At 39.8% G+C, this 25,440-nt stretch overlaps 4 non-coding genes across 4 annotated transcripts; 2 read left to right on the top strand and 2 right to left on the bottom strand.

Moving 5' to 3' along the window:
- Positions 1-12,426: 12,426 nt before the first annotated feature.
- On the top strand, positions 12,427-12,498 carry Trnam-cau (transfer RNA methionine (anticodon CAU)). Its single transcript has one exon. It is a non-coding gene; the product is annotated as a tRNA-Met (tRNA).
- A 222-nt stretch (positions 12,499-12,720) lies between these two features.
- Trnam-cau (transfer RNA methionine (anticodon CAU)) lies at positions 12,721-12,792 on the top strand. Its single transcript has one exon. It is a non-coding gene; the product is annotated as a tRNA-Met (tRNA).
- A 2,915-nt stretch (positions 12,793-15,707) lies between these two features.
- On the bottom strand, positions 15,708-15,779 carry Trnam-cau (transfer RNA methionine (anticodon CAU)). Its single transcript has one exon. It is a non-coding gene; the product is annotated as a tRNA-Met (tRNA).
- Positions 15,780-16,182: 403 nt separating this feature from the next.
- Positions 16,183-16,254, bottom strand: Trnam-cau (transfer RNA methionine (anticodon CAU)). Its single transcript has one exon. It is a non-coding gene; the product is annotated as a tRNA-Met (tRNA).
- Between the last annotated feature and the right edge of the window lie 9,186 nt (positions 16,255-25,440).

The raw sequence follows: 25,440 nt of genomic DNA, 5'->3' as shown, positions 1-25,440 counted from the left end.
TACACAATATTACAGTTTTTAGAGGTTTGGAAACTGCTACTGCGCGATCTATCGTCGTCATGACCAGAATCCAGATGGATACTTGTTTAGGACAATAAGCGTGGAAAGCTTTCACTATACACATGGATCTGCTGAACTTCACGTGAGCTGCATCCATCAAATAGGGCACCTCGACACTGAATATCGCGTATAAATCCGCCATTCCTAAAGCTAACATATAGAAATGACCAGAACTATATGACGATTTTTCATATGTTCCCAAAACGATAATTATCAAACCAATCAGACTTAATAGAGGAAACACGTATGCAGAAACTCTGTTCAGGTTGAAAGTGAACGGCTTCGTCCACCCATAAATCTTTGTCCAACACATTTCACTCTCAGAGATATTAGTATAAACCATATTTTCCTAGAATAAAAATGAAAAAATGTCTCAATTAAGTCCATTTGTATTTCGATTTCGATTCCACGTCGAATACCCAGATGATATGATTGTGGTATATGTAATGTAACCATAAAAATCATTAGATTTCTTTGATTGGGCCTGGGGAAATATAGTGAAATCGCGTGTCCTAGCCGAAGATTCAAACGAAGTGTCGTACGCATACGACAAACGTGTTTATCCGGTACCAGGTACGCGATAAGAGCGATGTAGTCGACTTCACAAGTGATTATACATATTGATTGCGTGTGTCGGACTTGTATTAAAAGTCAAGGGATACTTCTGAACAATCAAAGGACAACCAAACATTGAAATTAAGGAGCGTTCGAATAGTACGTACGGTCAATTTTGCCATTTTTAGACCCCCGCCCCTTGTACGATCGTTGCTTCTTATTTTATCGACTCTCTCCCAATCGGCACGTACATTTAGAACTCCCCAACCAATGAGGTGGCCATGATGTAATCCTTAAACAATTAGCACTCAAGCCTTCCGTATCCGCCATGCCTATTACTCCTCAAGCCGCCCAAATCTGCCCCGGCACTTTTTTCGTATGCTGCACGAAAACGGTTATAGTGGGATTCGAACCTAATAGCTCATGATAAACTAGATACCTAAGTCCTTGAAATACCGAACGTTCAACATCCTATTTCAATTTCTCTAGTATTTTGAGCATGAACACGACAGATCTGAGTGCGCAGTTCAAATCCAAGTAAGTTTGGATGAATTTCGGGGGGCCAAAGGACACGATTTTGGTGGCCCACCCTATCAAATCTTACATCATATAAAAGCCTTCACTATTTAGTACCCGTACAAAAATTAGTCAATTTTTCTTTACCCCTTCCGCCCAAAAACAGTACGTATAGTATTTGAAAGCTCCCTTACCTTGTTCGATTTATCGCACTTCAGGATATCGAAACTCCTTAGATATCCAGTGATATTCTAAAAACTTTGAATCAACTGTAAGTGAAAACTAAAACAGGCCATCTAACGAATCAATGCGTAGGGAACGAATGCAACGAGTCAAATGAGGCGAAATTGAGAAGACTTCAAATATATTGTTTATCTTTGAGATAAAATTCTTTTCTAAAGCCAACCACGCCCAACCTGCTAGCTATTTCTATATCAACCTACGAAGTATCTTCTGCTACCAACGAACAACGACAAGCTAGTCGCAAACTGTTCGCCTAATAACAATAAGAAACCATATATTGATACGCAGGCTTTGTCCCTTCCCTTTGCGGTAGAGATAATTGGCGCTTTTGGGTGTGGATGATCAAATATATTCAGACATATCTAAAACTTCTTTTAACCATCAAAACAGGGAACAATAGAAAAAAACAAAAGCTTAACATTATAGCTAGAGATAAAAGTAGAATTTTAAATAAATTTCCTAGATAGATAATTAGACATAAGTTACTATTCATTTTCACAGTCCCGAATATATCCAGTGGGATACCCACAACGCTGCTGTTGCAATCAAAGATTCCACGTATGGCAGCCGAGGATCCACCAGGTGTCGCTAGTAGAAAGTCAGTTGTCCGCTTCGATTTCTTTTTCATTTCAATTAAGTCTGAATGGTTTTTTCGAGTAGAAGTATGAAAGTATTGTCTTTTGGAGGAGGAGGGGAGGGGGTTGTGAAAAAATATGGATTGAGGAGTCTGAAATATCAAGTTCAATGTTCATAATGTTTACATACATTGATATGTGTTATGCGACGGGTTCTGTGTGAGTCGATGTGCACTACGTCATCAATATTGGCGTTTTAAAATAACAATGACAATTGTGACTTTTGGCGATTATTTTGTAACTATATATAATTCAAGATTCTTATTTTTTCTTTCGATGAATTTTGATAATTATTTTCAGAGGATGAGTGATACGTCATACGTCAGAAAAATATCGGGGTTAGACTGGTTGCCGGTCAATTCAATTCAATTATTGATATTTTCAAATCTAAAATAACTATATTGGTCCTCGACATTACATGTGTATATAATCAATACCATCTTAAGTTTTTTTAAATATCGACAGTATTTTAACCAATACGTATTTTGTTTTCAAGGTGTCAATGAACTTTTTAAGTTAGTTTTATTTGTTGATTATCTGGCGCAGCGTTCTTTCGAACACATGTCCCGCTTGAACCGACAGAGTCGTGTCTTTTATACGATTCGCACAACACGGAGAGTACTACGAATTTTAAACGTGAAATGCGTGTTTATCGTGTATTCAGCAAGGAATTTAGATTCTGTATATTCAAAATTGTCGAACCAAAATGAATTAATCTGAATGTAATTTATTCGAGATATTTAAACTAACATCGCAGAATGAATATTATAATGGCGAAACGAGTAACAGCTGCTGGCATCAAACCAGGTCTTGGCCCATATATTAACATGATTTAGGAATGACCAACAAATGACCCACCCACTGTATTCATATCCTGAATAAATTTGATTTCAACTTAGATCGATATCGGGTTCAACACTTCCGAATACATACGGTACACTACAGCATTAAATGAACCTTTACACGTGTACGCGACTAAGGTGCATCTCTCGGAAAAAAAAATCGTAACTCAAACGCGTTCTGCGCAGAGACGCGATCACGGCAAGCGCGTTCGTTGTTCGATATGAATGAAGCGTATTGTCCATACTATCGAGGACTCCAGAGAATTCCTTAGGTCCGAGAGAAACGACTACGAACGACGAGACTTCCTTATAGTTGAAAGATCTATAACAGCACTGATTTATTCTGCTCATACGCTCATATAAATGATATTGAGATCACATTGTATCAAATCTGTACAACTATTGGATAGAATCTAGTAAACAACCTGTACAGTACTGAAAAGGGATTATCACATGAATTATATTGATTGATATGATACAACAACCATGAATGAAAACTACAACATAAATACAACCATATACGCCGAATGATATATTCGCGACACGTATACTATATTTGTTTCTTTTGTAAAGCCGAGATATGATTACTTGAAATTCCCTAACTTTATTATATGAATTCGAGGTCAGAATCGAATTATCGAGGTAATTATCAGATTACCGAGATGAAATATATCATCGCGAAATTACGTCCATGTTCCATACAAATACATTTCAATATCATCAAAATATTGTTTCTTTATGATACGAAACCTGAATGTAAGTGGTTTAGATTTTTGACGCCGTAAAAACCGTTACAATAATGTTTATATACATTGATTCCTAGTATGTGTTATGTGGCGGGTTCTGTGTGAGTCGATGTGCACTACGTCATCAATATTGGCGTTTTGAAATAACAATGACAATTGTGACTTTTGGCAATTATTTTGTAACTAAATAAATTGCACAACCCTTTTTCGTTTTTGATGAATTTTGATTATTATTGTTGAGAGTATGTGTGCTACGTCACAATATATCGGGTTAGACTGGTTACCGGTGAATTCAATTCAATCGTTGATATATTCAAATCAGAAATTACTTTATCGGTCCTTGATATTACATGTGTATATCATATTTTTGTCAACAGTACTAAGCAATATGTGCGTTGTTTTTCAAGACGTCAATAAATTTTCTAAGTTAATTTTCTTATTGATTATCTGGCGAAGCATTCTATAGAACACATGTACCGCTTGCATTGACAGAGTCGTGTCTTTTATATGAATCACACATCTTAAAGAGAATACTACGAATTTAAACGTTTGAAATTCAGAGATATTTCATAATAATACAAATCACAATTAAAGTGCTCCATATTTCAGATATCGGGAAGCTGTGAAAATTCATTCGTTATACAATAATTGATCGGGCACGTTTCATCCATACACGAATCGCATTGCAGGGGTCAGTTGCTCAAAGGTTGGTCAGCGTGAACTAGTGGATAATTGATAAGATAGTGTTATTTATTCGGGATTTTTAGACTCACGTCGCAGAACGAATATTATTATGATCGAGCCAGTAACAGCTGCTGGCATCGCCCCGTCCATCTATTCGCGTGGTTTAGGAATGTTTGAAACCAAATGACCCGTCCACTTAGTCCATTTATTTACATTATTTAGGAATTTATACCAATAATGAGCCATTCAAACGTTATCTATTCATTTACATTCGCATTCATTCTGCATTCTTATAAAATGAATAAATTCTATTTCATCTTGATTCAACAGAATACATGAGAAGCTAAATGCGGAAATTATATATGAATATTAGGGTGCGAGTTGTCGAATATTCGTAACAGAAGTTTGAATATTTTTAAAGCTCTCCTGCCGTATCTACTTCATGCATTTTACGCTGCCTCCGAACGTTTTATCTCAGTCCTACCTTGAGGCTGGCTTACGTCGACAAGCGACGCGACGCCTACCGACTCCTACCGACGCAACTGAGAGCAACCGGGATCCTAGCCCAGCTTATGACGACTGCGCTCCGATTCCCAGCAACTGAGGCCGGCTAACGGGATTCCGGATCCACACAGTTGCTTCCCCGCTTGTGTCGGTTACGATTACTGGCAACTGCACCGGCTCAGATGGTCACGTGACAAGCATTTTGAGAATATCCACTGAGATATCAGACGCACTCGATCAAAATTAGTTCATACGAACTAATAAGAGTTCATACGTGCCACGATTTTCATGAATCTGCGTGGAATTTGAGAAATTATTGTTAGGTTTTAATCGAGTTTGAGAAGAAATCCAGCGTTGACGTCGTATTGTACACTAGCGAACCTGGCGGATTATGGCGGAATTCCGCTTGCCACAGTAGCGTTGCCGGTACCCCATTCATTGTATATTAATTGATTCACCGGTTCAGAATCCGCGCATCACGGTCAATAGCTGCACTAGTCAACTACTGTACATTGTATTGCTATTATTGCCATTTTGTTTCTGAAATATAGCCGAGAAAAACTAGTCTGGACAAAAAGCGTAGGAAATCCTTGGCTCCCGTATTTATTTTTAACCATAGTTTTTTCGATATCGAAAAAAAAGATAAACCACATACAAAACACAGCCATTGGATTTATTCATACTTAACGTCATTATAAACAGCGAAAAGATAAGGATTTTGATTTTTTTAAAAATAAGAAGAGAAACTTCTGGTTGACTATAGACTATAGTGAACTGATATTAATCTCAGTGTAGAGTTAACAAATAAGACCCACAGTAGATATAGCAGATATGCAGGTATGTAGCAAGGGAACCAGTAGCTGAGAAACAATCTTACAGAATTATAATACAGATCCCCCCCTCCACCACAACAACCAAACTCTAAATACATATTATCTGGTATGAATATATCTGCTACATAATCCTTTTTCAGAATCTATTTGTCCTATTCGTGTGTATCTTAGTGATTGTTTCTTGGCTCCTAGTTCCCTTCCTAGATAATCACTATATTTTTGAGTTACTATAATGCATTATAGTATCATTTTATAGTTCATCTGATGATGGGGTTTAGAGGTAACCCTGAAACTGTTAGAAAATAAACTTTTCTTAGTATCTACTGAGCGTTTTTATTTGTTTAATTCTGGCTGACTGGGCTAGCAGCGGCTATGAAAAATGAAAAAAAGAAACTTCTCTTATTGAGTCTTGAAAGTTGCAAAAATCGTCTATCAATGAATGACTGTATGTGCAATGAAAATATGAATAATTCCAATGCAGGACAGAATTCCGTTTAATAAATATTCAATTCTGAAAGCCGCTTACCGACCAATGGACTGTATATAACAGATAGATTTCTACTGCTAGATAAGTTGTTGTGCAGTTGAAAACTCAGGTAAGTGCATACACTGCGAGTGAAAAGGGAGAAAACTGGTCAACATTCGAGTCCACTGTCATACTCGTATACATGTAGTACGTCGTGGTTTCGTGGTTGGTAAGAATATTTCTAATTCACTTACAGAATGTTTACTAAATCTCTGTTCGTCGCCTTGGCTTTGTTTATGGTCATTGGAGCTATTGAAGGTTTGTTATCGATCTATCTTTGACGTGTATTTGGTAAAGAGGAGCTTCGTACTGTGAGATGTGATGATTCTAATAAGATAATTCACTCATCAGTTGCAGTCCAGGATTCCAACTGCTTCAACGCTTCGTGTTAATCGTTATGTTTCTAGAGTATCAATTATTTCTGATAATCTCCTTTTTCATTTCTTCTTTGTTGACTTTGTTGTTTTACTTTCGCCGCCAGGATGTCGCAATTATGTTTTAAAGACGGTTTTCCCAGAGATATGACAAAACCGAGTCCGGTTGCTGGTATCGCAGCCGATAAAAAGAATTTGACTATCGAGAAATGCATTGCGAAATGTAAAGCAAGAGGTAAGGAAATTACATTAGAAACTGCCGCATATTGTCAAGTTGTCATCTAGATGTTATAAATGAACCAGTGTGTGCGTGTGGTTAACCCTGAGGGACGAGCATTTTTCAAAACTCTGCCTCTGCTTGCCCATTGCTGGAACTCTTGATGTATTCGAAAATATTAATTTCGAGAATCGATTTCATTGAATAGTTTGCCAGACCTAATAATACTTATTATTTGCATTTTTAGGATTAAAATTTGCTGCACTCCAATATAGTTGGCAGTGTTATTGCAGTAACACGGTTGGTAGGTATGGTCCAGTACCAGATTCTGAATGCAACATGCGCTGCCCAGGAAACCGAGCGGAAAAATGTGGAAGCGGGAGGAGGAATTCTGTATACGCTACATCTGGTGTGTGCTAATAAAGCAAATCCGATACGTGTCAATTTAGAATCTCAATAAAGATTGATTAAAATTCATGTACATTTTTCACGACTTTGATTTAATTGCCTAATCTCTACTATTACAAACAGGCCAAAGCTTGTGTCCATTCGCCACTCTGATTGACTAGAATTCTTGCGTTCGATGGAAACTGGCGGCATCAGTAAATTAAAGCGGGAATCTGAATTGTTTGTCTGACCACGGATTTTTTGTTTTTTTATCGAGTCCCTGCTTTGGCTCCGGTTTTATCGTGAGTTTGGAGAACGCGCACAGAGAACAATCGTTGGGATTCGAATGAGGTGCATTAAGGGGGATCTAGCTCAGTTATAGGTGATCTTTTGCCCGAGAAATGGCTGTTCAAGGTCCGTAAATTAAAGAAATATCCACTCATGAATTCAACTAAATAGATATATTACCGACTCGTCCAGGTGAGTGGTAGAATGACACTGATCGAGTGAGGGGGTATTACTATATATTCTAAATGATGGAAGTAGAGATTCTCACTGTCGGGATTGGATTTCCTTACCCGATATGGTAAACTGACCGACGGTTCAACTGTGCACATATACGGCGCATGAAATGAAGATGAATCATGTAATGACATGATGTTACATATGATATAGTACATGGGCTATATTTATTCTGAAATGAATATCATTTCGTAGTGGAAACTGATGCTCCAAATCAGAATTATCTCGTCACGCGGTTCATCGATTGGAGGGAACCAGTAAGAATAGCTGTGATAAAGCCGTAAAGTAAATGAAAGCAAATTGCAATATCCAATGCCAACGTTTTATGGTCCACGAATGAAAGAAATATTATGATAATGAATGAATCAATGAGAAGTGTCCATGCGTTTGTCTCCGTTTTTATAAGAATCAATTCCAAACAGATCAATCAGACTCGCATATTTTCTTCGTCACGCAAAGTCTTTCCTTATATCAGCGACGAGTCCATTGGTATTTGAATGTCTTATGAACTTATTCGGTATACATATTCTGCGTCCCATTTCGAGGCTGCAAGAACTCGTGATTAGCAATTGTAAAACAATCTTTCTTGACGAAAGGCAGTAGCCATGGTGGGTTCCGAGATCGTTTAGCGTACGGTAGTAGCAATCGCGTACTCAACTTGTGGCCAGTGAGGATCCACCAGGTGCGCTGGTGCGTGCATTAGGACATCAACTACCCCGAATGCGCTATCAGCAAAGGGCTTTATAGGAATTGATACGAAAAAAAGAATTCTCGGATGCCTTTGTTGTTTTTCTGAAAATGTGAAGTCAAGATTTCGATAATGACGACGGAATCTGTTTGACAGTCGTCCTTATTTAAGAAAACAAACCCAACGCAATATGTGATTCTTTCTTATTCCATCGTTCGCCGAGTGATAGTAAATTCACTAAATGTTGACAATGGTTTCATTTTTCCCTTTTTTAAAGCCTTTTCCAAATACACTCATTAAAGAGATGACCGCATTCAGGTTTCAAAATGGCGTCACTTTTAACTATTATATGTCTTATAGATCAGTATGTATAAGTATCTATGAAATGGGTTTGACTGATAACATAGGCTTATCATCTATCAAATATTTTTTCAGTGGTACACACTTATATTACAATTGTACAAAGGTTGACCATTTTGGAGATGATTGATATAGAATAATAGTGTTTTAAGCCGTAGGAATCGCGCCAAAGGTACTCAGAATCGGAAGACAATTACAAGCAAGTGCATTAGACCCTCAACAGTTATGAAGCACTTGAGCGGACACAAGGTTCACTCATCCGGAATATAATATTGTGATTGAGCTTTCCACTCGTTTAGCTGTCAATACTTCTTTTTTGTGCTTTCTGTCAGTGACACGGCTGTGTTAAAGAAACGACTGTCATACAATCTTCCACAGCAGTCAAACTTAACACACACGGACTGGGTCCTGGTAATACCCTGACTACCAAGGGCTTGTTTAGAAAACTTAAGTCCAACTGGTCCTATCCGGCATTCAAAATAATCTGCATTTTTTTTGCAAAGAATACTCAAAAGACTAGAAATAATCCAAAATGGGCTCCGATAAGGGCAACAAAGTTTGTCCTAAATTTTCTGCGGGAGGTCGACCTGAAATCTCACTAATGTTTCACACTGGCATTAGCATAGCTATCATTTACAAATTAAGAGTGTCCATTCCAATGACAAGGTCCACACCCGTTCAGAGAATAAGAGAATCACGTATCCTCTCTTGGCTACAGAACGATATAGACGCCGGTGCGCCGCGACGCGTGACTAAAGCTCCTTTACTTCCTAAACCAGTAAACCAGTCAGACACTCCCATCCGCTGTTCATACCGATCCATCCATTAAATCCTATCTCTTTTGTAAAAGATACCCGCGTATATTTACCTCTCGTCCACAATAAGCGCCATTATTCTATTCATTGCACAAGCATCATAGATTTGATCCGCGCGAGTTTATAAAACCGGGCCAACCATCTATCATTCGTTAGTTCTATGCGGTTGATTAGCGTGCCGGGGCACGTTTCGCATATCAACGCCGTTTCGTCGGGCATTTAGCATTTCGCTTTCTTGAATAAGCCGTAAAGAACCGACTGACCGACTGATAAGCCGTCCCGCTCACCGCAGCCGACTGAGTAATTCGACCGAACCCATCGGATATATGGCTCGTCTTGGCGCAGAACAAAATGCCATTACCAAACATACAAACTGGCTAGGCTAAAACGAAGTGATACGTGGTTTCTAACCACGATGACGCAACTTAGCTGTTGTTATTTGTCATGAATTTACTTCCATTAAATTCGGATTTTGTATACTGATGTTAAGGCTATTTTCCAAATCCACATAACAGAGAATAAATCTTCAAAATGGACCGTAAAAACCTACCGACAGCAGAGTGGCGCAGTGGAAGCGTGCTGGGCCCATAACCCAGAGGTCCGTTGATCGAAACTACGCTCTGCTATCTATTTTTGCAACTGATTCATTCATTCTAACCAAAGCTATGACAGTTAGTCCTAGCAAATAACTGAACGCTAGAAATTGCACTCATTTCTAAAACTGCTGGGTGTGTTATTGTTAGCTTGATCATGATTCCATTAAACAAAACAGAAATAATGTGCAGGGTAGATAGGAAACCGACCGGATCAACTTTAAAACCCAGCAGAAAACAAAAACAAGATATCAATTCTCTATTTTGCTTTCAATTCGAAATGTCTCACCTGCAGTCGTGGATAGAAATAAAGTCTGGACTTTCGTAAGTTCGGTGGCCCGATGCAGGGGTGGATCTAATTGACATAGTACCGATGGGTAAATAATACACCTAAGCCAAACACAGGACACCGAAAACAAAACATCATTTTTCGACATGTTTATTTGTGATATCAAAAATTCACGAATTTTTGGTGACATTTATAGTCTTAGAGGCGCTTAAAAGATATCAATCTTTTTTAAAAGAATTGCACGAAAGTTGTATTTAAAAATGTTTTAGTGATATACACATTAAAAAGGTGACTGACATTTCGACCGTTTTACGTTCTATATAGCGGCGGCTTCTCTATCACGGAAGCCTCACCGACAGCGACGGTAATCGACCGGCGGTGTGTGTGCGTGTCTCGCCCCCAATTTCTTGTTTCATTAACCCGGCTGTATTTATCCGATCGACTCCCGATTCGCTTTTTGACAATAGATTTCGCTGAACCCGTTTGACGAGTTTAATTTCCGATCACAAATTCACGTGATTTCCGTTCTCAGGCAGCCAGGCGACCCCCGTGACCCCGGACTCGAACCACCAGCGATATACGCGTGAGCTAGTAGTCAACCTCAAAAAGGTCTCAAAAATGAAGTAACGATCTCAGTAACGTGACGACTTATCCAAATGATGAGTTACACTGAGTAGATTGAATACAAAAAAATGACTCATATTTCCATATGTATATAGCCTGTACATGAATTAAAGTGACAATAATAATTTATTTCAAAAGATAAACACTTTTTACACATACGTTTTTCACCACATACGTATCATTATTATTATTATTATATTATCATTATAACTATTATTATCATTATTATTATTATTATTATTATTATTATTATTATTATTATTATTATTATTATTATTATTATTATTATTATTATTATTATTATTATTATTATTATTATTATTATTATTATTATTATTATTATTACATCATTTCCATCAATCTTCTTCTTTTTTTTCTCTCTAGGGGCCTGAACGTCCTAGTGATTGTACAGCCTCTAAGGCTCTGTTCAGGTCATCATCAATCTACTTATTTGTTATACATTTTATTTGTAATTATAATTGATGATGAAATGAATTACTGTACATTACATTACATAAGCCTTCAGACTTCAGTCACACTGTTTCCCGACACTTTTACCAAACATTTCACTTATTCAAACTCTTGATTCATATCCGTTTCTTGCGTTCTTCATCTAGCGACTCTAGTATTACAACGTTTGAAAATAAACAGCTGTACAATTTAAATATCTTTAAATATTTTATTAATTCGTCTGTGCGGCCGGCCACAAAGGCTTCTGACGTCAGTCGTGGGAGTCGACGCGGATGGCACCAGTTGGGACTGGCGGGTAACCGAGTACGGAGCCTGGTCTCCGGTCGCCCGCCTGCTCTTGCTGGCATGGCAACGCGCGCCGAGGCACGTTGCCAAAAATACGCCGACTCAATTTCGACCCGATCGATATTTCTCATATACCGCTATTATTTATTTCCATAATAAAGTCAATGTTTTCAGAACGCGTCTCGACAATGGGCGATGAGGATCAACTTTAAAATGGCACTTCGTCCTTTCATGAACACGTTCCGATGCGAGGATACGATACGCGATGTCTTTGTTCCGCGTCGATGCGAGGATAAAGCCGCGTAAACCGCTTCTGACCCCGTTTATATCGATGTCAAAAACGCGTTTATAGCGTCAACACTCTCTCCGAGATCAGCCGGAGATCTGTTTCGTGAGAGGGAACTCATTTCATGACTAAATCAAACAAGGTTTCAGTGTTTAAAGAGACACGAGGAATAAGGAAATTCTTGAGACTAGTTATTGATATATGCTAGTTGTTCCTTTTAAGGAAGAGCTTTGGTAATATTGCTCCCAGAAAATGGACAAACATTTATGATATATGGTCGTATGTTTTGTTTCACTTGAACATGAAATAAGTCCAGCCTTTGTGTAATGAATATTAATGGCATTTCCTAAACGACACAGTGACGGCATGCCAGCAGAGTGGCGCAGTGGAAGCGTGCTGGGCCCATAACCCAGAGGTCCGTAGATCGAAACTACGCTCTGCTAACCACTTTTTTCTAATCATTCATCCCAACCAAAACTATGACAGGTTTTCCTAGTAGATAACTGTACGGATGACTAAATTTGGTGTAAATTGTTATTTTCATTAAAAGGAAACTAGTTTTATTCGGGAGTTTCAATGTAAACCGTAATAAAAATCAGATTTGTAAATCCGCATATACGTACACCTGGTGTTTTATTAGCGAAACAACAATACTGTATCAACACAGCAGAGTGGCGCAGTGGAAGCGTGCTGGGCCCATAACCCAGAGGTCCGTAGATCGAAACTACGCTCTGCTAGCTTTTTTGCAACATGTGTAATGATATATTTTCCGAGTGAGCATTTTGCTCAACTTGTTTCTGGTAGCGGAACCCCCCCCCCTTTCTGACCGAGTACCGTTTTCAAAATACACTTAACATGGGCTTCTTATCCCATGTATTGATCTCGTTATAATGTGCACTAGAATTGCATTAAAATGTCCCTAATTGTTTTGCAAGTTCTAGAAATTTCCCTTTTCATATGAGGTGAACTGTACTTGAAATATATCTCCCCTTTCTGCCAGCCAGGATCTGCCGCAGCCGTACGAAAATGCTATCAAAACGATGCCGCGGCAAGCGAGGCTAGCCGCTTCTAGAATCGGAATCAGATTGCTAGAATATTGCACGTGCCCGATGCGCCTTCTTGATGCGTCCGAATCAGAGACCGATTTGGTCCGGCCCGCATCCTGAAACGTGCCAAAATTTACCGGAGTCAAAAACGTGAAATCGCGAGATCACGGCTATAGGTGCATACCTGCTGCAAGTTCGTTCGCATGATCGGGTTGTATATACGTACTTGTTACATGCTCTATTCACAACAGTGTTACACTTATCCGACCTGTAATATTTGAATTAAAAATCAATTCCACTAATTGATTTTACCGCCATTGTTCTCGTCGTGTGGATTGTCGTCATATCCGGCCACTTTGCGTGTTTCCGGTGGCAGGCGTGTAAAAATTCAATAGGATCCACTCACTCTTCACATGCGCTGTACAGAATTCCCCATAACCGACTAGATGTCGGTTTTCTGGTTTTGATTTTCTAAATGCACCCAGTCGAATAAAACCAGAAAAATACTTTAACACGCTACGCTCCTCGCCGCAGCAAAAATGTACAACACGTTTTCAAAACTTGCTCCATTCATTATCTTTAAAGCGATATTGATATGAGATAACCAATGGTAGGCTATAGGCTAGTTCACTAATGTCCTCGTAGAAGGAGACATCTTCCAAAATGGCTGATGTTGTCTTGATAATTAATCAATTTTGTTACGAATTTCTTTTACTAAATCTAATGCCTCCTTGTAATTATTCACATTTAAACCAAATGCTGAAAAACCTTCCCAAACTTAGGACCATAGAATTGCCACATCAACACGAAATACCCCGCCCAATAACTGTGATGCCCGTCCTTCAAAAACCTCCAACCAATTTATATAGTTATCTAGATTTGTCACTATTTTGTTCCCGTTCCCTTCCATTTTAAAACGCCTAAAATATTTGTTTTCGGTATTTTCCCTACACCCTACCACCCTATGTTCTTGTAAAAAAAAATCCTAGAAACTTCTTTATCTATATAGTTATCTAGATGCTCACTAGATGCTTATCTAGATGCTAGATTCTCGGTTTGTTCTTCTATGGATTTTTAATCGACATTTGAACTCTGTACCGATGATTTATCTATAGATGTGCGCACACTATTTACAAGATACTGACTATTGGAGGGATCTATAAACATCTAACTATTCTACTGAGACGACTTTGTGTTTTATTAGTTGAGCAGACAGGCGATGGTCGCCGGCATCTAGCAGCAGCAGCAGCAGCAGCAGCAGCAGCAGCAGAAATCAGAGCGCGATTAATCGGCAAATCGAGCGAACACGAGTCGAGCAATAATACGACCGAGAAATACCCGACACCGATTAACCGTTGATGGACGTCTCCGCGAAAGCGATACTTTTACTGCAGGTATATCTAGGCCTTCTACGACCGTGAATCAGCGACTAGTCGGCCGTAGTTAAAGCCACGATTAGCCACATTATACGCGGCCAGATTAGCGCCTAAGTAACCGCTATTCTGGGAGATAATGGTCGGCGATGCTCGTTTGTTTGCGCCCGCCGTAACGACCTCGATCGTTCGCCGAATCGTGCGTCGAATTCCCGACCGAGAAACTCGCGCGACGACGACGTCGGAATTCAAAAGGATGCGCGGTATACGCTTTATTGAATCGAGCGGTGAAAACTAATGCGTTCGAGTCGGAGTCAATTCGAGGCGATTAGCTTTTGAAAGTAAAATAGATTTGCGAAATTTGCTCGGAGTGAAATGTCTTTAACTAAGTGTAGTTTCTAACTTCAGAACTCCTGGTTACAGACCCGAGCGCGTTCACAGTGCAACACTTTTCTGACTCAGACCTTTGCACTTTAGGAAATTTGGAGATTTTGTTCGTATCATGAAATCGGAAACTTCTTTTGTGTTCATTTCTCCGAGCAAAATCGACAAAAATTCAGTTAAAAAACTTCATCACGATTCCAAAAATGGATAGCAGAGTGTAGTTTCGATCTACGGACCTCTGGGTTATGGGCCCAGCACGCTTCCACTGCGCCACTCTGCTGAGGTGGTTCGATCTGAACATATTTTCAAAACGCATGTTATAACAATATTTACAAAGAGAACAAAAACATAAAATTGAGAGGTTTTATATGAGGGCCAAGTTCTTAGACCAAAAGGCCGCTACAGCAAGCACCCTTGAAAAGAAAGAAGGAATGGAAGCCTAAGAGAAGACAATGACAAAGAATAAGGTTAAGAAAAGCGAAAAGAGTGATTTAGGAACAATTATAACAGTTGGGGTTATCGCAGAGATGGGAGTTAGAGTAGCTGGAGGTGAGAATGTATTTTGAGAGAATATTTACTGGTAGGAAATGAATTGCCTGGAAGTTGTAGATTTTGCCAAACAGGTTTTGGTCTCACGAATATGTCTTGCAAAATTAGTCTACGTATGTGCAGATTTGCAAAATGGCTTTGCTGCGGTATAAAAACCCTAGACTTTACTAGTTTCTTCTCTATCAACTGCAAATTTACGACTAATGTAGCAAACATGTATTTTTCTTAAAACAAGGACTCTTAGAGTCGTTTCTTCTTAGAGTCCAAGGTTGAAATAAACGAATCAAATGCAAAAATAGATAGCAGAGCGTAGTTTCGATCTACGGACCTCTGGGTTATGGGCCCAGCACGCTTCCACTGCGCCACTCTGCTGCACACTTACCATCGACATACCATAGAGACATCAATGGCATATTTTTCACTATATTTAGCTAAATGTAGAGAGAATCCCACACTGATTAAAAAAAAGTCCGAAAATGTAACTTCGAGACAGTAGTTTATATCAACGTTTCGACTATATTCTTATAGTCATCTTCTCGAAGTTACATTTTCGGACTTTTTCGTTATAATTGTGGGATTCTCTCTACATCGCGTCAACACGGATATAGCGTTCTATCAATCACGATATATCGCAAAAAGTTGTATATTCGTAATGAAAAATTCATACGTATCTAGTCACCATTCCATGCTTTTACTTACGAAGCAAAATCCATTAGAACTAAGATAATCACCAAGTTGGCTTAGATATGATATCAAGATCTTGAAAAAAAATAGATAGCAGAGCGTAGTTTCGATCTACGGACCTCTGGGTTATGGGCCCAGCACGCTTCCACTGCGCCACTCTGCTCCATGGCAACGCTTTCGCTCGGCTAGATTTCCATCTTGTCGCAAATCGATAACGGGGCTTATTTTAATTCGCGGGCTTAATCAACCGATTAAAACAATGTTAATTACTCCCGGCTTTATATGAACGCAAGTACTGCTGATCACGTGTCAAGTGGCGGACGACCCGTTGCTATGGACGGTCGCACGTGACTAGACGACAGACGAACGTATCGATTTTGATGCGTCTATTGTCATACAGTTCGCGTGCTCGAATTGATCTGTTGTGATTTTTCGCCTGGCGCAAATTCGCTTTCAAAAGACGATCACTTCCAGTATTTGGCAAGATTAGCATCGGTATTCGACTGTGCGAAAAGTGAGTTGAGCTGACTCGACGATGCCTGAGAATTCTGTCTTTTTTCGTTCTCAAGACTTAAGTCGAGTTATCAGGACTTATCAGGTTTAAGCTTTGAAATAAACACTTACGAATTGGTGCTAAGTAAATTGATGATTCGAACCAAATCCGCACTATACTGCGGTACTGAATGCAGTGTCGAATTAAAATCGACTCAACGACCGTGGATCTTTATTAGAAATCACAATGAACCAACACTCAAGTGTGGAATCAGGGTTCAGATTTAGTAGAATCAGGTTCAGCGTGTTCCTATTAGACCCATCACTACTGTGAGACTGGATACAGACAAAATAAACTGACGCAATACTGGATTCAGACACAAACTAAACGCATTTAATTTTGGACTTTGACCCATGCTTAAATCCACAGCCCCCGGACTCGTATGGTAGTTATATGTACTGTAAAACTATAATCTGTCAATCCTGCGTCTCTTTTACATATATATCCTAGACACTAAACAGATCATCGTTTTTTAGAGTGTCCACACCTAACTCTGATACGAGCCCCTATGGTACGAAAAATCAACCCAAACAACTATGGGACTGAATTTAGAGTCGAACGAACTCACCCAACTGCGAAACTGGGTGTTATTAAAACCACAAAACTGCGGAACTGGATCCCGAATCAAATTAAACAGGCACCTACAACTGATGACCTCCACAGGGCACTGAATACACGGTGGAACAGGTCCAAATAATAACAGATTGGACCCATCATTCATAAAATCTAGTAAATTGGATGTATAGAAACGGTTTGTTTGTATTTGTAAAGAGTATGTATTCATATCGGTATGCGCGTAGCAGCACCCAGCTAGTTACTCAGATGCGATCATTTTTATATATGCCTATTGAAAATGGCGGCTACGCTCAACGTAATTTCTGGTTTATGCCGATCACGATTTGTTATAAAGAAACCGCACGAAAATATGATATTTACGACGAAAATCTATTTATAGATGAAGCCGAATTGAGAAGTCGAGTTGCATACTGAAATGCCTGCGCAGCAACCCGTGGGAACTTGCGGTTTCGCGCGGCGCGACCCTGGGTCCCAGGCACCGGCGCGATTGCGTCATCGTATTTAAATTAGGCCTCGAGTTTTACGTCGAATTCCTCGCGGAAGCAAATTAACCGTCGCAGAATAGTGGTTCGCGTAGTAAATTCTCTTATTACTCGTCTGAAAAGCTGCGAGCAAAAAACCGACTCGGCTATTGGCCTATTTTTCGCGATTCGATGGTTAGTGGCGCGCTTTGTCGCGAATGGTCGGTTTGTGAGTCGGGGGCGTGGTTTAGCTACGGCGCGCGTACGTTCGTCACGGCGGATCCGCCCACACGGCGAGTGCGCGCACTACTCGCGCCGTCGAGTAAGAATCAAACGCGAGTCGGGCGTAGTACGGTATACTCCAGGAGTAAAACGCGCCAATGACGTCACCTATATAGCTAGCACACGCGCTCGCGATTAACCGTTAAACGGACACGAATTTTGAATTTTGAATTCGAGAACCGCGGCCATGTTCGCAACGAAATCTACGATTAGAGGATTATCGTCGAATACGCGCGAAATTTGTTCCAGCTAGAGTGAAAGAAAAGATATACGTACTGTGGTGTTTCGTGAGGATGGTGGAAGTTTGAGGGACGTTCGAGGATCATTAGATAAATGGGCGAGTAAACCTTTTTTCGGTGTTCGAAATGAAGAGACCAGTAGCGGAATGTATTCACTGGAATGTCGCAACTATTCTGGCCGTTCTGATAACCGTATCAGGTAAGGAGATTTAGTTTTTCTATCTGTTTTTTATCCCAAATGTCGAGTGTCCGGTTGCGAATTCGTGTCTTAGAAACCCATAGAAGCGGTCTTGAATCTTGATACTGGTGTCAACTTGCTAGAAGATGGTCTATCGTGGATTATCGTTTTCGATCTTTTTGCGCGGGCAAGAGGTCCATAATTATTCTATAAGTTTCAAAAGGGTTTTGTTCGGGTTTGGGTTGCTGTTTACCTACATGGAATATATATTGATGAGCCTCATATACGTATATCAAGTGAGGGATGCGTTCATTCTAAAAAGGGCTTATTCGTGGATTCTTTGAATACCGAGGTGTATATTTCGCAAATGGTATAAGATGGGCCAGAGCCGTTTACCAAACATATCCGCGCGCAACGAGAATAACGCAAACACGTGAACCCTGGAATAATGAAAAGAAACTGGCTCGAAAACGGTTTCTCTCATCGGGCAAAAACTTAGACAAGGCCACGAATAAATTCCTCGGAATAGCTACGAATTTCCGACGATGCGAAATCAACAACGTTTGAAAAAAGCTCAGAATCTTTTTCTTCGTTCTAAATATAAATCTCAATGGAGTGCCTGGTGAATAATTAGGGGTTTACATATTTGATAACATTTCAGTTATTCAAGAATGGATGGCATAACATGTTTTGATTTTTACTTGCATTGGCATGCTTGTAAAGCTTGGAGAGGCGTTAGTCGCTCGGTTTCTTCAATCCACGGCTCGTGGCTTTAGGTCCTGGTGGCACCGGAACGAAATAAAGTCTACGTAATTTACGGTCGAAACTTCTTCAGAAAAGAGCCTCGAACCGCTAGAAATAGAGCGAATATTAAAAAATTCCGTGTAAACTTTTGTTCGTGGCGCAAATTTTAGGTTTGATAACATCAGAAGCTCATCGCTAGAACAGCTTTCAAGAAAACATCTCGCCCAAACGTGATATCTAATCTGTACATGCTAAATTTAAGGCAAAGACGCTATATCCTCGATACGATTTTTGAAATGGCGACATCTCGGAATACACTATAGTCTATTTAGGTTCATGCGTACCCACGTTGTTAGAGTAAAAGTCGAGTGTGTGTGTGTGTGTGTGAAGATTTATGTGTCCAATATGTCACCACTCCATAACTTACATATGTTACTATATTGACTGTTACTATGTACTATGTTTATCCGTATACGAGGTGAACATACAGCTTCATCTCGGAAATCTACTATACGCTCGATCCAAAATAATGAACTTAAAGACGTTGAGTACTTTGATGGTTAACTTGATTTGATTATAAGTACGAGCTTTCGTTACTGGTGTATGGTAGCTTTATCGGGCGAATGAGGACAGACAGCCGGTGAAGCTACTTTTTAAACTTCTATCGAAAGATCGTACTTTTGAATGAAGTCGAGTTATCCTTCGAAGTACTATTTGCTTTGACCTTTATTGAATCGAAAGCAGGTTTGAACGGCCTCATCGACAAGTTTCTATATCAGAAATAGTAGCAGCAGAAATAGTACATATTCGATGTATATTTGGAAAGGGACACGTTTTTTAATTTGAGAAAGTGACCACAGGTGTATCGTGTTATGTTTGCGGCGTGGCGTCGTGTCCCCTGTGCCTTTCGAGTCGGCGGTCGTATAGTTTCATCTGCCGTCACAACCGCACTTTTTCGGTATAAGCTTTGGGCAACGGTTTCTACCCATAACCGAGAAGTTAAACATCCGAATCCGAGCATAATTGATTAGAACCAAAGTATATGGAGAAAAGCGTAAGGATAGTTAAAACTATTGCGTACTAAAAAAGAGCTGAAGTTTTTTTTAAACCATGATATGCTTTATAGTGAAAGCCTCGTCAAAACTTAATTTTTTTCTAAGAAACTTTTTCAAACCGAGTTAAGCGTTTAGTAAAAAAATCAAATTTAGTCAATGTAAACAAGGTAAAAACGGGCTCGTAGAACCAGGCTTTGACGACGAATTCACCTCATCGTAGCCGCTGCGGTTAACATTTCTGTTCGCATAGTTCACCTGAGCAAAACTTTCCGAAAACAGAAATGTTCAAACAAAGTATAAGCAATCCCCGCTTATTTATACAACCAAGCTGATGTGTCTTGTACTGTTGGTATACAGGCTACGCACGGCGCGAAGCATTAAATTAGGAAAAAACCTAACTCCGCGGGATTTCGTGTTATAAAAGGCCCTTTACAACAAACCCCGACTCTCAACGCAGTCATCAAATCTATATACAATGAATATACGTCGACGGTAATTTTTTCCCTGGCCGTGGTTTCCGTGTAGCTTCATTGTATTGTAAACGGGTATATCAATTAAAACGCTAGCGCATTAGCCTTGTATAGAACCACTCTCTCAGTCTCTCTCAGTCTCTCTCCGTCTCTCGACAATCTATAAACTAAAAGTGTTCCGTTAAATATTGATGATATGGTTATTTATTTAGCGCGCGCGCGCGCTACAATATTCGAAGCCCTCGTTTCTCTGCCCCTCTCATCTAAGTCTTGTTATCCCTCCGCCTCACTATTATTACCCCTACCTTTTCTCCCAACCACCCACCCTACTTTATCCCCTCTCTCTCTCTCTCTCTCTCTCTCTCTCTCTCTCTCTCTCTCTCTCTCTCTCTCTCTCTCTCTCTCTCTCTCTCTCTCTCTCTCTCTCTCTCTCTCTCTCTCTCTCTCTCTCTCTCTCTCTCTCTCTCTCTCTCTCTCTCTCTCTCCCTCCCTCCCTCTCTCTCTCCCTCTCTCTCTCTCCTCTCTCTCTCTCTCTCTCTCTCTCTCTCTCTCTCTCTCTCTCTCTCTTCTCTCTCTCTCTCTCTCTCTCCCGACCGTTCCTTCCCTCCCTATACCCACCATATCCTCTCTTTTCCTCTTCTCCCTTCTCTCTTTTCGCTTCTCCCCCATCATCCTCTTCCATCCCTTGCATCACTTCGCCTCCTCTCCATCTCCCCTCTCCCTCTCCCCTCTCCTCTCTCGCTGTCTGTCGGCTATACTTCAAAATTCGATAAATCCAAAAACCAAACAGCGTGTATAGTGTATACAGTATGTATAGATAAACGATACGTAAAACAATAGATTCCATATATACACGGAAAATAGTTCTATAACTTGTTCATCGGTTCTTGTTATCTTTTGTTCCTGAATGGACTTTTAGAATTTAGGATTTTAGGCAAGTTGAACGTGAGACGAGGCTGCGAAATCGCCACAACGCTTACACGTAATCAATCTGTGCCAGCTTACTATGATATATACCACTAGCATTTCTCTATTTCTAGATGACCAAGTTTATCATCAGGGGCCGATCCTGAATTGAGTAAAGGGTTGGGTCAAACCCCACAGGCCTATAATCGTATATACATCAAGTAATATGAACCGCGAGCGTTATTCCGAATTCTAAAACAAAACTACCAACGATAGATAATTAGAGGGTGGCGGCTCATGCACCCTAAATCCATTTCACCTTTCATGGGGTCGGGTGCGTTAGCGAAGGACCTCATGCTAAACGCGCTGGAATTCATATTCATTTCATCCAGTGAGTTATGAAACTGCGGCTTATAGTATCATAATATCGAACACGGCAGACTCACAGCCGGCATGTTTATAGGTGAGGTTTAATATGACCTCATCGGATTACGGATACATGTGCTATGTTGAATAATTGAATGATATATATGACTTCACTCATCTCACGTCAGTGGTCGCACGACGTCAAGTGTCAGAGTTAGTTTCAGGAGCCGCGATTTGACCCGCGCGAAATTATAGGCCCCGTGAAAAAAAAAAACACGCGGGTGCTAAAAATGTTTGGTCCTACCAAAAACGTCGGACCTGGCCTGAGCCTAGTTTTAGGGAGTCAAATTATTGCGTGTGAATTGCAACTGGTTCCGGAAGTGACTCAGTTTGTCTAAACATTGTTTAGTATCAAGTGAGTGGTTCGGAGGCCAAGAGGTCACGATTTTGGTGGCCCACTTCATCAAGATCGAATCTTACGTATCATATGAAAGCCTTGACTATTTGCTACAAGATAACATGAACTTTTAATGCATGCAAAATGAAGCGGGGATGAGCTGATTCTGTATCGTGATAAATTTGGATTTTCCAACGAATTTTCCGAGGAGTAATAATAGACACTAGTTACATACCAGGATCCGGTTCCTCAGTTGTGAGTTAGAGTTAACTCAGAGTTAAAAGTTCGATGAGTTAACTCTTCTTGAGTCAAATCTGAACTCACAACTGTGGAACTGATTCCCAATAGGTTGATAGAGTGTTAATAGGTTGAAATGTAGTGACCATAGAATTGATAAGTTCTTTTCGATCAGTAGAAAGAAATATGGTACTATGAAGGTCCTTGTTTTAGGATGCGGTTTCGCGGCCGATCAGAGAGAGAGCTACGCGCGATAACATTCGTAAACAATTTATTTTAGTAAACATAAATGTTATTCACGAAATCGAGTTTCATCGCGCCGGTAAAATGTTTGTAGTTTGACAGCTGTTAAAAAACGCGTGTTTCGTTGCCGCGGTGAAGCGAGTTCTTTGTTTGTGTGTATTTGAAACCGGCTAGTAACGAACAGTCAACTATCAGTCGCTATCAGCGCGAAATTTAATCGCGCGCGTTATAAATGATGGCGATTATCAAAGTTGTTTAAAATGCAGGGATACTTTCTTCTCGAATTGAAACAAAATGGCGATTCACGATTATCGATTTTGAAACAGGGATTGTTCCGCTCATTAATTTGATTGTATATCCCTTACGAGCCCAGCACGCCTGCCAGGAACGAAACAGAGGGTATGATTGTAAAACAGCGGATTGTCCCTCTTGCATCTATGGTTTATTGATTTGATCTGATGTAAAGCTCATTTCGGTGTGTCCCTTTTACAAACCCGCGACACTTGCCGGATTGGAAACGGTGGTTTGATTTTGAAATGGGACTTCGAAATACAATATAGTTCTGTGAACAGCATAAATTGATAGAGTTGGTTGATCTAGCTGGTCTTTTGATTACTCTCAGGTTTGACCAACTCCATGACTATTAGTTACCTAGTCCCTATTCTAAGATAAAAAATGAGTCGTTTTTTAAGATCATAACCTATCTGATTAGAATGATGCTGCCGGATCCTGGAATAGCGGCATGACCGCGGGTTCTCTGCTCAACGGTACAATTTCCGAATTCATATAAGACCCCGATGTTGGTAAGGCCGGACGATGCAAATCACGATGAAAACTCGTGGAAACGATTTTCTCGTTCTCAATCGCTGGCCCTCGTGGCGGTGCCCCATAGAAAATAAAACCACGCTGAATTAGGGTCGAATCCCGTCCGATACGCGCTATTAAACATCTGAATCGCTACGCAGAGCCGCCATATACACACGAAACCACCTCGTACGAGCTTTAAGGATGGACCAACATACTTTCGTCTTGTCAGCCGAGGTCGTTACAGTTGATCTAACACGCGGTTTATCAGTTACTTATCACCTTCTTACCTCGTCTAACGAGATAAGTTTTGATGGTATAATCCGCGCGATAACAAGCCCGTGAACAGCGATGTTTTTGTTTTAGTGAAATTCGCACGTAGGTTTACCCCCGTTGTTGCCGTTCAACAACCGGCGTGTATTTGATGATGGGTAAGAGTGCCGGATAAGCATTCATCTGATAAGACATTTTGTTAAAACTAAACGCATTAAGATGAATATATACATGATGCTATGTACACGAAGAATGATATGCATGTTTTTCGTTACAGCAATCCTCGCTAAAACGTCATTTATTTGCTCGGGAAATCGAGTATTTTTGTACTTAAATACTATTGAAATCGGTAGAAACTCATTCACACGGGCTTAATTTTAGATACTGTGGTTCTGTTATTCCGAAACTGTATAAGTACATCACGATTACGATTGATAAAACACTATATCCGTGTTGACGCGATGTAGAGAGAATCCCACAATTATAACGAAAAAGTCCGAAAATGAAACTTCGAGATAGTAGTTTATTTCAACGTTTCGACTATATCCTAATAGTCATCTTCAGGAATAATGAGATACTACAAAAATTATGAGATATATATACAATCCAGAGACAAAGAGACTAATTCAAGTAATCAGAGATGATACAAACTAAAGGAAAATTAACGGAGAAACAGTTACACGCTAAAATAGATTAAAGGGAAGCAAACTAAGGGGTAATTATAAACAACAATAGTGAGTACAGTCATTTTCATAGCCATTTGTAACGAAAGGTCTTTAATCAGTGTATAGTAAGTGATTAAGTAATGAATTGGGTAATTTGATGATGTCATTGGTGGATTTATGGAATCATGCATTTTATCGGTCTACAATCACATCGTAATTTGATTATGTCATACGGGGTGACGACAAAATTTCATTTCGTCTTAACTAACTACTAGGTAGGTTTATGATGTCATAGGGGGATCGATGGCAGCAGCCCTTTTTTCTGGCCCCGATCGATGCTATATTAGTGGGTAATTCGATGACGTCGTGAGATTATCTCGTAGCCGAGTTCGATTATCAAACATATTGTATAGAAAATCTCTTGAGCGTAGCTCAACGTGCGTCCCTTTAAGATGTTTGATGGGGCTGTGTAGGTAAGGGGTGAGACGAGCGCGCACTGATATACGCCACCGCCACTGTCTGTGATAAGAGTCGAAGCCAAAGTTATACGTGAACTATCATTTTTAACTCAGCACTAAAAAACAAGATAAACCCGTATTCCATTTCGGAGAAAAAGGAAATAGGCGTATAAAAGTTAAGTGGTATGGTATGACTTGCTTCTAATACGTACTTTTGCCATAATTTATGTAATTCCATTCCAAAGATTTCTTGTTTTTTTACAACTACTGTTTCCGTATCAAAACTGAGATGTTTAGTTCTGCTTTGAGTTAAGAAATTATCTTCATCACACGAGCTTTTTGCGATGATTTTTTTCTATAAAAAGTGATATGCGTCTTAAGCGTTTTTCAAAAATGGTGCGGTATAGACGAATCATTGTTTATGATCTTCAAAAAAATATGC

This window comes from Tubulanus polymorphus, chromosome 6, assembly GCF_964204645.1.
Source record: "Tubulanus polymorphus chromosome 6, tnTubPoly1.2, whole genome shotgun sequence".
Taxonomy (NCBI): Eukaryota; Metazoa; Nemertea; class Palaeonemertea; order Tubulaniformes; family Tubulanidae; genus Tubulanus; species Tubulanus polymorphus.
This window is presented reverse-complemented; position numbering and strand designations above follow the sequence as displayed.